Here is a 13,571-nt window from a genome sequence, read left to right as displayed (position 1 = left end):
AGATATCATTTCTAGGGTGTAAAACCTGCTGATATCTCTCATGAATCATGTTTTGCATAAATGCTGACGAGGATATTTAACTTTATTTTTAACATCACAAATTAAAGTTGGGTGATTTTAGTTCAGTTGCATTATGAGTGGCTCAGAGCTTGCTTGAAGGTAACTGCTACTTTGACAGTAATTCAATCAATACATCTGTACAAACTCCATCATGAAGCTCTTTATCGTTGTTCTCCAAGAATGTTACATATATGTTATTCCACCATATTAACTTTTTCTCTCTTTATCATTGTTTTTACCTAAAATAGCTACGTACTTAGAATTCTGAAAGTTTTAATTATAGTCATCACAAGCTTAAACTGAGTCCAGAACTAGAAACAACATAAAGAAATAAATGACTATTCCTTTAACGTTTATCTGTCCTACATAGAAAACTGACTAGTCTCCTAGCCAACAAAAGCATCTATGTTTGAAGTGATGTTCATCTTACATACTTTCATTTTTCTACTATGTAGGCATCTACATTCAAACTAATTGTCTTGATTTTCACTGTAACCAGTGGAGATTTAGTCAATATGGTAATATATCTTAGAGATGTATAGTCACTACCCTTTCACCAATGCTGGTGATCTGGTCCTGTTTTAGGATGAGATGACTCATACTCTGTTGACCAGACTGATTAAGCGTTTGGACCGATTGCTTAAACATATTCCTGTAATGACCACTGAGATAGCACCACAGCCTGGCAGATACAAAATCTATGGGAGACCCACACTGTACAGCAGAGCCAACTGGGTGTCCCAAATGGTACTAGATGTCCATGCTTAGGCAATTGAAACAAATCATTAGCTAACATGTTGAAAAGGATCGAAGTGAATTAGTATCCTCCTGTTTCACAGTATTATTAGAAATAAGAACCTTAATTCTTTAATGAAAAGGCAGGCTAAATAGTATACTTCTTTGGAAAAATTAGGGTGAAATCCTCACCTCATGGTAGCTTAAGGTGAAGTTGGTACAGACTTTTTTCTCAGGAATTCTCTAGTTCTCAAGAAACAGCAATTTTCTGACCGTTGTCATTCAATAGCACTACACTGACACTATTGGGACCATGCCAATATGCATCATAGGAGGATCTGGCCTTGAATTAGCCATCTATGGCAGGAGGGTAAGTAGTAATAGTACAGACCCACATTAAAGAAGGACATTCGTTTCTTATAAAATCAGTTAACAGTCACAAAAACCACTTGAAATTAATAGAAACTAATTGAAAGTAATGGAGAATTACCTGAAAATGTAGCACAAGCAGATGAAATTAATTGAAGATAATTGATAGTGACTGGAATTAATAAAAAAAATGGAAACAAATTTGGCTTAATTGAAATTTATTGAAATTGAATTAAACTCAATAACTCAAAACCTATTAAATTTAATAGAATCTAGCCGATATTAATTTTATATAGTGTTTAATAGTAACATAGCATTCTTAAAAGGGATTTTTATTAGATGTCTTATTTGTATAGCACTATTGTTATATAGTAGTAAGAGTAAGCTTTAACAAAAAAAAAAATTACACAGAGCATAGAAACTTCTGGCTCCTTTTGGAATAGTTATGTGGATGGCATGTCATACTGATAACAAAAGTTCCTGACAGGATTTAGTAAGATAAAAAAAAATGTCTCATGGATTTTATATCATGGTTGAGGTTTTTATTAGAGTTTAATGAGAACATTCTACCCATTAAAGTGTTGGCTTTGATTTGATAAATAACTCCTTGAGACACTGAATCCAGCATCTGTCTTCTTTATGAGTGCACTGTGAGAACACTTTTTTGTTGTCTTTAATGATGAAGCATTTTAAGTCATATAAGCTTCCTTATAAATTTCCTTCTCTTATATCACTAGTGTTTTTACCAACTATTTCCACCTCCCTCAACCTTTGTCAGTTGAAAGAACTAAAGACACCCTCACATAAGCCCATTAATAGATATATTCAGCTCAATGATTGCATTATAGAATCATAAAATCATTTAGGTTGGAAAGACCCTTGGGATCATCGAGTCCAACCATCAACCCCACTCTACAATATTCTCCCTTACACCATATCCCTTAACACCACATCTAAACGAGTCTTAAACACATTCAGCAATGGTGACTCCACCACCTCCCTGGGCAGCCTATTCCAGTGTCTGACCACTCTTTCTGTGAAGGATTTTTTCCTAATGTCCAGCCTAAACCTACCCTGATGCAGCTTGAACCCATTCCCTCTTGTTCTATCGCTAATTACCTGTGAGAAGAGACCAGCACCAACCTCTCTACAGTGTCCTTTCAAATAGTTGTAGAGAGTAATGACGTCTCCCCTCAGCCTCCTCTTCCTCAAACTAAACAGTCCCAGCTCCTTCAATCGCTCCTCATCAGATTTATTCTGCAGGCCCTTCACCAGCTTTGTTGCCCTCCTCTGCGCTCCAGCACCTTGATATCTCTCTCGTGTTGAGGTGCCCAAAACTGGACACAATACTTTCCATTGATGTGTGCTCTTGCAGTAACTTGCAGGAAGCTGAGAGATAATGTGAAATACTTTTTACTGAACTAGCACCAAGATCACATTATTTCAAGAATGTCAAAGAAGAAAGATTTTTCTTCCAGGAAAATCAGGAAGAAAATATAAAATACAACAAAATGTATTTTAAATGATTATTTGTCAAACTAAAAAATAACGACTTCTAGTATATCTACAGTGTCTAGTTCTAATAAAGACCAGATGCGTAAGTGTATGTGGAAGACCAATACTTTTCAGGAAAGATGAAAAAGCAGATGCTGCTTTTGAAAAATCAATTTATGCCCCTGTAATGGCAAAAAAGGACTTGGCTTAAGATAAACAAAGGGTTTAACTATCTTATTTTTTATTTTTTTTTAAGTAGGGACCTACTACTCAATGAAAACTTCAAGGAGGGTTCATTTCATTTCAGGGACATAGCACCATCTACCATTAAAAAAGTGTTGGGACTCCAAGTTATCCATGGCAGACATTACACAGGATCTCAAGATACTCCTTGTCAATTGAAGATCATGAGGGATGTTTCAGGACATCCCAAAGACTACTTAGTCCTTATGTTAAAGCTACTGAATCATGCCCCTGACAATAATAGGAACTTACACACCTAGGTCACATTTAGTGATCTATATGCCAATGTCTAAATTCATGTACTTTAACCAAGAAGTGGAATCATACCACTTGTTGGACCTGGTAATTAAAATCAGAGTACAGGGTAACCTATGCATTTCAGTGCTGTTTTGCACTCAGCAGTCATTAAGTGGATTTGGCTAGCATTTCTAAAAAGAATCTTGGTTTGGAGAAGGTTGTTTTTAAGAAAGAGTGTAGGAATGTTTTCTGACCAGGACAAAAGGAAGAAGTCAAAAAACTGAGTGAGAACAGAAGAGGAAGGAAAAAAGAAGCAAAGGAAAATAGGACACAGAAGAGGGAAAGTCAAAAGAAGGAACGAGAAGGTATGAGAACTGGATGAAGAGATGCTACTTAATTGCCCTCCTGGACACACAAACACAGATTGCATGTGTTCTCACACAAATTCCCAAGAGTTTACTGTGGCACCCAAAACTGGTCATGTATAATGCTACAACTCTGATGCCATGCAAGAACTACGCAAAACGGCCTCCACATTAAATTTCCTGAAGTGCAAATAGCTTTAGTAGCATTTGTCAGGGAAGTTCTGACGTGAAACAAAGTACTTTGTGAAGCTCTAGAGAATAGTGTTAAATGCACTTCAGGAATGAAACCTGAAACCGAAATCCATCTATCCCCGTTTGTCATCGTAAGTTAATGGCCTGCTCTGCCTGATGCACAGCAGCAGCCAAGCCTCTTTGATTTACTGATTATCTGGGTGAAGTTTGAACCACATACACTGCTAGGTAACACTATGGATTCTCCCTGTCCCCTCCAGCCTATTTACCCACTTCTGGCTTCCTGCTGAGACATGATTTCCTTTGATTAAGCACCTGAGCTTAATTGTAAAATGAAAACAGAAACATAAAACACACAATCCTTTTAAGCTGAGAGAAAACACCAAGTAACTTTTGTGAGGGAAAGGGCACAAAAATTGATTTCCATGTTCTGTGCTTTTGACTTTAACCAGAAGCTTGTGGGATCGTAGAGGAAGAGGACAATAAAGTGAATCCTTAGAGAATTCAAATAGGTCTTGGTAACTTGTTCCAGTGCTGTACTGCCTTCCTGCACCTCAACCTGTGGCTATCTTACCATCTGCTGTCTTTGGAAAGAGTATAGCAAATCATCTTTGCAACTCAAATCAAATAGGCCACTATCGGGCCTTTTCTCAGCCTCCTCTTCCCCAAAATAAACAAGCCCAGCTACTAAGCTTGTTATAGGTCACGTAACCTGGGCCCCTGATCAGCTTATTAACTCCCTAGTCAACCTTTTCTAGTTTTTCAACATCCTTCTTTAGCCGAGGAATCCAAAATTGTTCATAATAGTTACCCATCAGTTGCCCATCAGATTAGTCACTGGCTTAATATTTTGAAGCCGCTCTTGAAATAAAGAAAATGTCTTAAAAATAGAGGAATAGAGGGTAATTGAAAGGACTTCTGTGTATAACAGAGATCTCTCTGTTTGCAGAGAGCATTTGCAGAAAATTAAATCAATCAGTCAGAGGCAAATAACATGCTTGATGCTGATGAAAGAACAGTTTCTTCCCCCATTGCTTAGTGAGAGGAAAAAAACCCACAACTGTAGCAGGTTTATCAGATGCTCAGGATTCCATTAACAGGCCTAGAAGGACATTTGGGAGGAAGGAGAAACCTTGAAGTAAGAGTCATGAATGTGCTAAATCACCTAGAAATATATACTGCAACAGTTTTGTGAGCAATAAAACCATGTTACAATTTTAATGCATTTCTCAGTCCAGCCTGATTTTTTACAAAAAGGCTTTGATTGGCCAAGGAGATTTCTGAGGAGATGGGTTAACTTCTGTGAATAGTTCTGCTCATTCAAAATTGCTGTTTAGATATTCTAAACTGTCACATCATATCTGAGCATGAAAGTACACTTTTGCCCTTTCTTATAAATCTTGAATTACATTATAATACAGCTCAACATTATTCAGTATCAGCTCTTTTCTCCTTCTTCTTCTTTTCATTGTATTTATTTATTTATATCCTGATAATAACATCCTTGGGGCATTGTATAGGCAAGACATGTATCTTGGCCTCCTCCTTTCCCCAAGAGTGCAATTGCCTTGCGGTAATTATAAGATGTCGTATGTTATTATGAAGGTGCCTTATTGCTCAAACACATCAGGGATATCTGATAATGTAATTACTTCACCTTATAAAACTATTATAAATCATGCATGGGAACGTTTTTTTCCATAGCAAAGCTGTCTGAAGAATTATCACTTTGCATGGAATAGGAATATCATGGTATGGCTAGCATTATGTTCCCTAAGCCCATGGTAGGCAATGACGGTATTAAAATAAAATATTTAACATGAATGATTAAAGAAAACACATTCAGAATGCATGGGTCCTTTCTAAAGGTCTAGGAGAACAGATTACCATCTAAGTGAGAATATTCTGCACTTCTGCCTTCTGTGACATGAACAGCAGCTGCAGATTTGTTGTTTCTCTTTTTTTTTTCTTTACTTTCTTCCTTCCTTCTCCTCCTTCCCAGCTTTCCTGAGTACAGTATAATTGTTATAAAAGCAAATCAATAAACACTTGAAACATTGGCCGTTGTACAAAGAATTGTGCTTCTATTGGCCACCACTTTAATAACATCTAATGATTATTTCTCCCTCTTTCAGCCTCTGAGATTTCTCAGCACTTTATTGATTAGAGCTTGTGACAGAGTTCTGATTATAATTAAAAATTATCAATGGGCAAAAAGAATGCAGTTCTACTTAGCAGTAAACTGAACAGATAATCACTAGGTTAGGTGATGTGATCACAAAATATTTCCAATAGTACCAGGTAGAGAATAATTGAAAGTCACTATGAGTCACAATTCAGTAGGGCTTAACTAAATCTTAGATAAAGGCTTTTGTGTCCTAGGTAAATTGGTAGTGTTATTGCTCTAAATCAAACTCTTTCACACCCAGGATTCCCAGAGTTCTCTCGACTTTTGAGATTTTTGGCCTGAAGGTGGCAATATACCCCTCCAGGAGTCACTCAAAAAATGCAAGACTAGGTGTGATAATGTGACAGGCAAGTGTAGATAACAGGAAAAAGAGGAAGAGGACCTCCTTTGACGGTTCCTGGTAGTGCGTGTGCTTCTGGAGGCATGACCTTGAGGTCAGTCCGGCATTCACCTATTGGCTGTACCTAGTTGTGCACATTATAGAAACAGGAACTAATTTTCCGAAGAAGCAATGTGAAATGTTTACTATGAAATTCCCCGGTGGAGCTAGGATCAAGTAAGGTAGAAGCAAGAAGAAAAATTACAAGGCTGTTGTTAGATAGGGAGGACAAGAATAAGTGTTAGCTCAGGTATTTGGATTTGGAACATGAACATCTCCAGAAGGGCTCTGACGAATTCAACTACATATTTAGTTGATAAACTGATACTTAAACCATTAAGTAAATGGAAGCAATCTAGTTTAATGAGAAGGACTGGATAAAGAATCTGGAGACTTGAACTCTTTTTCTCACACTCTTTTTCTCTGAGAGCTTCTTTCTCTACCCCTTAACTTTGTCCTTAACAAGTACCCACTTTTGAGAAGATAAATCTTGGGTACCACAATGTGTACTAGGTCTTTTATACCCAACAGTTGTTTTTCTTTCATATTTCAAAGGCTGCATTTTAAAAGCTGGAAGCTCTAAATATTCTCCACCCTTTCATCCAGAGCTCCAAACAAACTGATTTATAAGATGCACTGGGAATTGCTAAATGGCTTCAGCTTTGTCATAATACACTGAAAAGCTCATCTATATTCCTGCTGGTGGTTAAACGTGCATCAAGCTCAATTGTTAAACAAATATGAGGGAAGATGGTACTTTTAATTTTATGGGCTGTCTACAATACTGTATGTCCTCTTCAGTTTGGAGGATGCTTTAGTCTGTGGAACTTGGCTGAGCAAATCCCATTTTTCTCACAATACATGCAACCACTCTGGGAAATCATGTTGGGTGCATTGATCTGAATCACCCTTCAAACCAGTCACGTTGTCATAGCTTAACTTTGTGTTTCAGCTTAAAAACTGCACAAGATTCTTTTTAAATGCTAGGACATCCTTTTATTGTGAGGAATTAAAAAATGTGGGACTCGCTATTGTCATCATATAGCATTTGTGAGCTTTTATGAATTATTTACACAGTCATTTTCAGGCAGATAAAAAGAAGTCAGTACCCTATTTAATTTTAAGTTACTTTACCCTTGCTGTTTACCACAGATTGGCTGGAATCAATGGCCTGGTATCCCTTAAAATGTACTTCTTTCCTTCTACCCTTGGTGTATCCAACTCACTTGGAATGCAACAGCCATAACCCAGGAGCAATACTGTGCCATCCGTCCAGCAGCAGAGCCTCCCTGATCTTGTAGGAGTCTCTACATGTTGGAACTGTAAAAAGTTACTTACCATCATTATCCTCATCATCATCATCATAAACAAATAGATGAAAAATATCCCTGTAATGCAGAACTACACAGTTGGAAATTTAGTGCTTTTCATCATTATTTGTATATACAAAAGTGCAATCATTGTGTGTTTTCTCAGGTTCTGCATAATCAGCGGATCTTTTTTTGTTTGGTTGGTTTTTTTTTGTTTTAGACTGCTTAACACACAATTAGGTATGAAAAGCATTACATTTCTTTGCTATTGCAGCATTTTGGAAGTGCTTTAATAAGGAATTTCTAGTCCTGGTAACTGGCATATGTGTGCATATGAGCTTGAAATCTGCCTCCAGGGGCTTCTTCTTTGTCCAAACTAGGGGTAGAAGGAGTAACGTGTAAGTGCTTCTTTTCAAATAGTTGCTGCACTCTGCTGGTCAGCCTTGACATGCCACAGAAACCTTGCAATTATTTGGAGGGGAAGGCAGTAAGGATACGTGTGCAAATGTGCAGGTGGCAACAGAGTAAGCAGCACCGGTTCTTCCCCATATAAGTTACTAGGAGCCATTTAGTTTTCTATAGAGTGAAAATTTACTGTGAGGGTGTGGGGATGAATCTGTAAATCCAGCTGAGATGACAGGTACTCCATGTCCTATGGCACCAGAAGGGTGCCCCAACAAGTAATGCTCCAGACAGAGCATTGTACCTGCATCTATCCAAGATGAAGTCACAAAGTTCACAAACAAGTGAATGGCAGGAGAGCCACACTCAATGTGTAACTGTTTGGGGTAACTGATAGGAGTCAGCAGAGCAGTCACATAGGAGAAAATTGCTTCTCTGTTTATATAATTAAGAGACGGAAATTGTGTAAAAAGGAAAAAAGTGAAACAAAACCAGTCATCCAATCTTTCACTTCATTTCCCAAAATAAATATGGTCTATGAATTTGACTAGCTTATATCTCCCACATTAGACACGTCCACTTTAGTTTAGATAATATTTGGATGTTGGGAAATTTCTCCTCTTAGTTGATTCTATGTCCTACCTCTTCCCTTATGTTATAGCTCAAACTAGGAAATGTCCATTGCACACAACTCATAGTCTTTACATTTTTTGTGGCAAAGCTACATGTGACTGATGCTGAGTTTTACCGATAGCTGACACAGTACTACCAATTAATGTTTGCTGTGTCTATAGTCTCCTGCTGAGTTGAGCATGTTGGCTGCTATGTATGCTGTGGAGCTGCTTGCCTTCAAATAGAATGCATGTTGAGAGGACAAAGTTTGAAGAAGATAGGTCAGCAGTGGCTATTCCTCAACAGATTTCAAAATACTGAGCAGATGTAAGGCTATACCACTGATCTATCATTTGCTAATATTGTGTAGTCTTACACAGTGATACAAAACATTTGTGGTCCACTGTCTACACTGATGGCTCATCTGGAGAAGACATTTTTGCCTCTATTTGGTCCTCTGGTGCTCTGCGGAGGTCAGGCATGACCTAGTCCAGTCCAAAATAGGTAAAGCTGCACTAGTCCTGAAGTACACTTGAAGTAATACGGACAGCTAGATAGACACCAAAGAGGGCAGCTCATCACAGCAATCTTAGATCATTACCTTGGGACTAGTTTTGTGTTTCTATTTTTATGCCCAAACTTCTGCTGCCCACATGTCAGAACAGTGCTTTGGTTCTTCTTGGCTTGGAACAATTATGTTCATATACCAGACCAGACAGGAGAATATTTTTCGTGTTGGTTTTATTAGTATGTTGGTTTTACTCTAAGGTGTAGACTAATCTTTATTTCACACAGCACAAAAGTTACAATCGTAAAGTCATAGAAGACCTACAAAATACAGCTAAATACAAATGCCATGTTGCAGCCTTTTTGACTGCCAGACACATCAAGATATGCTTGAAATGCATCTTCCTGTGCTTACGGAATTTTCACTTGAGGACCAAGGAAACGGGATCAGATCTTAGATGCTGTCTTTAGTGTAAATCGGTTATATTTACCCCTTCACCAACACATCACACTTGCTTTGCATGTATCTGCTCACTGACATCCTCTGAAGAATGGTACTTTCTGCTTTCTTCGTAGAATCACAGAATCATAGGATCACGGGATCATAGGATCATAGAATGGTTTGGATTTGAAGGCACCTTTAAAGGTCATCTGGTCCAACCCCCTTGCAATGAGCAGGGATATCTATTAGTTCTCATGTGTCATAGATGAGCTCAGGTCAGATTGCTTACTCTTGAGTTGCTATAGTCAACAGCATGTTTCTTCCCAAAAAAACGCTCTGAAGAAATGAAGATTTGCACCATTTCTTGCATTCTTCAGCAATTGTCTGTAAGACTGCCAATGTTTTCCATTAAAAAACAAAGCAGTAATAGTAAGTCAAGTAGAAAAAGCGTGTAAGAGTATACAGGGAATGGAGCTGGGATATAGCCTACTAATCTTACGTTAAATAAGTGCTAACTCTGTGTGGCATCGAGGACAAGGAACAAGAGACAAGAACATCCTGAAATCACAGCTTAGTGAGGAATGGTGCAGTGCACTTTCTTTAGAGTCTCTTTTTCTTCCTTATTTTCTGCATAATGGAAAGGATTGAAGATATTTGTCGGCAACAACGGACAGTGCGATTGAGTACACCCTTAGCAAGTTTTCCAGTGACACCAAGCTGCGTGGCACGGTTGACATGCTGGAGGGAAGGGTTGCCATCCAGAGGGACCTGAACAAGCTTGAGAGGTGGGCCTGTGCAAACCTCATGAAGTTTAACAAAGTCAAGTGCAAGGTCCTGCATGTGGGTCAGGGTAATCCCAAACAAAAATATAGGCTGCAGAATAAAGGGATTGAGAGCAGCCCTGAGGAGAAGGACTTGGGGGTGTTCATTGCTGAGAAGCTCAATGTGATCTGGCAATGTGCACTTGCAGCCCAGAAGGCCAAGAACATCCTGGGCTGCATCAAAAAGACTGTGGCCAGCAGGGTGAGGGAGAGGATTCTGCCCCTCCACTGTCTTCTGGTGAGAACCCACCTGGAGTACTGTGTCCAGCTTTGGGGCCTCCAACATAAGAAGGACATGGACCTGTTGGAGCAAGTCCAGAGGAGGGACACGAAGACACTCAGAGGGCTGGAGCTCCTCTGTTGTGAAGACAGGCTGAGAGAGTTGGGGTTGTTCAGCCTCGAGAAGAGAAATCTCCAGGGAGAGCTTATAGCCCCTTCCAGTACCTAAAGAGCTACAGAAAAGCTGGGGAGGGACTGTTGATCAGGGAGTGGAGCAATAGGATGAGTGGTAACAGTTTTAAACTGAGTAGATTTAGATTAGATATCAGGAAGAAGTTTTTCACTGTGAGGGTGGTGAGATGCTGGAACTAGTTGCCTGGAGAAGCTGTGGCTGCCCCATCTCCAGGAGGTGTTCAAGGCTGGGTTGGATGGAGCTTTGAGCAACCTGGCCTAGTAGAAGATATATCCCTGCCCATGGCGGGGCATGGAATTAGGTGATCTTTAAGTTCCCTTCCAACTCTAACCATTGTATCATCTACAACATAATTGTATGTCACTACGAATACCAAGTGTTATTAGCAATGAGTCTGACTCTGGACTCTCATGTTTGAAAGTCTAAGGGTTTTTTTCTCACTAGCCCTGGCATATCTAAATTTTAGCACAAATAAGGCAAAGAATACAAAATAAATCTGAAACTCAGGAATCATCCAACTGGAAAGCAACAGAACTGCAACTCAAGTGAGATTTGGGAGATCGCATTTTCCAGCAAACAAACAAATATTCATCAGCGCTAAGCATATTTTTGTTATTAAATCAAGGTAGTTTGGTTTATATGCCCATGTGTGTACACCATTTGAAATGAAAAGTGGGTCAAATTACCCATAAATAATCTGGCTGGTCAGTGAGCCAGAGGGGCTGGCATTTCCCAGATGCCACAAATGTTTTCCCAATCACTTCACTTTCATTTTGTTTAAAATAAACTATCTGACGTCTAAAATGGCTGGGATTATTGCAGCTGGAAAAAAAAATACACTTGGAGTGTAAAGCCCTTTCTCTATTCTTATTTCTCATAACACCCTGTAAAAGGACATGTTTTGTCTGATATAAACTATTATGACACTCAGGAAGAAAAATGTATTAGAAACTGAACAAGGTGCATAATTTCTGATTGTTCACCCATTACTCTAATATATCCAGTGAACACGTAGTCTTGATATTGCAAAACAGTCTTACACATTTAAGCCTGATATAATCCTACTGAAATCAGTGTAAAACTTTCTGGTTTTGAGGATGTTGAATCAGGCCCTAATGAAATTGTAAAAGCTTCTCATTTGTGTAAAATATACTCAGAAGCAAGTTAAAGTGAGAAGTTTCCCTAAACCCTTTACAAAAGACCTTCTGAGCAGCACAGATGAAGCCAAAATGCTCCACAGCCACTTCCCTTTGTGGTCTCTAATAATAATATATTTGTGAATAATCCATAATTAAATGAGAAGAGCATAACATTAATTATTTCACTAGATTGTTAATCAGCAGGGTATTCTATGCCCCCCTCTTCCTAGTAGCTAACCTGTCAGGGTCTAATAATTGTTGCCATGAACAGGGTTGGGTTAAGGTCCCCGAGGAATGCCAATTCTCTTGTTCCATTAGTGAGAGCACATATAGATCATTTTCAGTACTAATCTAGGGCTAAAATCAATTATGTCTCTTGTATTTAAAAATTAAATTGACTCACCATGGGAGTAGGATAAAGGGAAAAAATACATTCCTCCTATTATGTGTAATTACAATTGTAAAACATTTTCCTTCAAAATGTAATTGCTGCCTATAGAGACTGAAGCTGGAGAGCTTAAACTGTTTAGCTGACACATTCAGTTGTCTTTCAGGTTTTTCCTTTGGATTATTTAATGTACTGAAACAGTCTTAAAGACTTCTCAACTTTTAAAGGCTCTCAGAAACAGCGTGGGGTTTAAGAAAAACAAAAAGACTTAACCATGAATTAATTCTGTCATCTTATTAAAAAACATAATGAAAGTAATTTAAGTTTATAGATACTTTACTCTTTTAGGACAAAAAAAAAGGAACAACAAACTGTAATCTTCAAGGGTTTTTTTTGCCTAGAAAATGTATATCTTGCTGCCATGTCTGTTTTTTCTTCTCATTATTGGGTTCTTATGAGACTTACAAGAGTAGTTAATCAATGTTATGCAATATATATGACCTGCCATTCAGTGAAAAGGCTTTGAAGGTCACCAGAGAGTGTAATATTGGTCCTTTCCTCTGCTGGGCAGGAACATGCTGAAAATCATATTGTTCTACAGGATGCTTGTGTGAGATATAGCTTAGATACTCAGCCTTAGATACTCAACAGCTCAGGTGTCTTGCAAGTCTAGGGTCAGGCAGCAATCCTACAAAACTTTTTACTTTATGTTTTTGGTTCTCTGCTGTCTTTCATGTTGACCATTAGTGCCAGTTCTGTGCACCAACCAATTATATGTGCTAAAGAATAAGATTCACATAGCATAAGAAAATGCTGATGAGGAAATTTGGCTTCCTTATTTACAGATACATATAGATTGCTGAAGGAATCCTGAATAGTAACAGTACAAAAATAGCCTGTATCACCTGTCACACTAATCACATACTAAGAAACTGTTTATAAAAGATTTGTAAATTATCAATGTCTTCCATATATCAGTTGAAAAATAGGACTATGCTTTTGAGGAGACCTGTATCCTTACATTCATTGACAATTTTCAAGGTCCCATTGATTTGCCAGCTTTAGAACCCCTCGAAGAATCAGGTTAATTGTTTGCAGGAAATATACAATAAATGTCTCTCTTTTGCATTTTTTTTCTTATTCTTATTCACCAAGTTTAGTTATATGCAAATTATGGATATGAATGGTTATCTGTACAGTTACAAGCACCTTCCAGGATGATGGTTTCTGGACAGCTTATTATTCATGTGGTTTATTTGCCATGTTTAGAAATAAC

This window comes from Chroicocephalus ridibundus, chromosome Z (genome assembly GCF_963924245.1).
Source record: "Chroicocephalus ridibundus chromosome Z, bChrRid1.1, whole genome shotgun sequence".
Lineage (NCBI taxonomy): Eukaryota > Metazoa > Chordata > Aves > Charadriiformes > Laridae > Chroicocephalus > Chroicocephalus ridibundus.
This window is presented reverse-complemented; position numbering follows the sequence as displayed.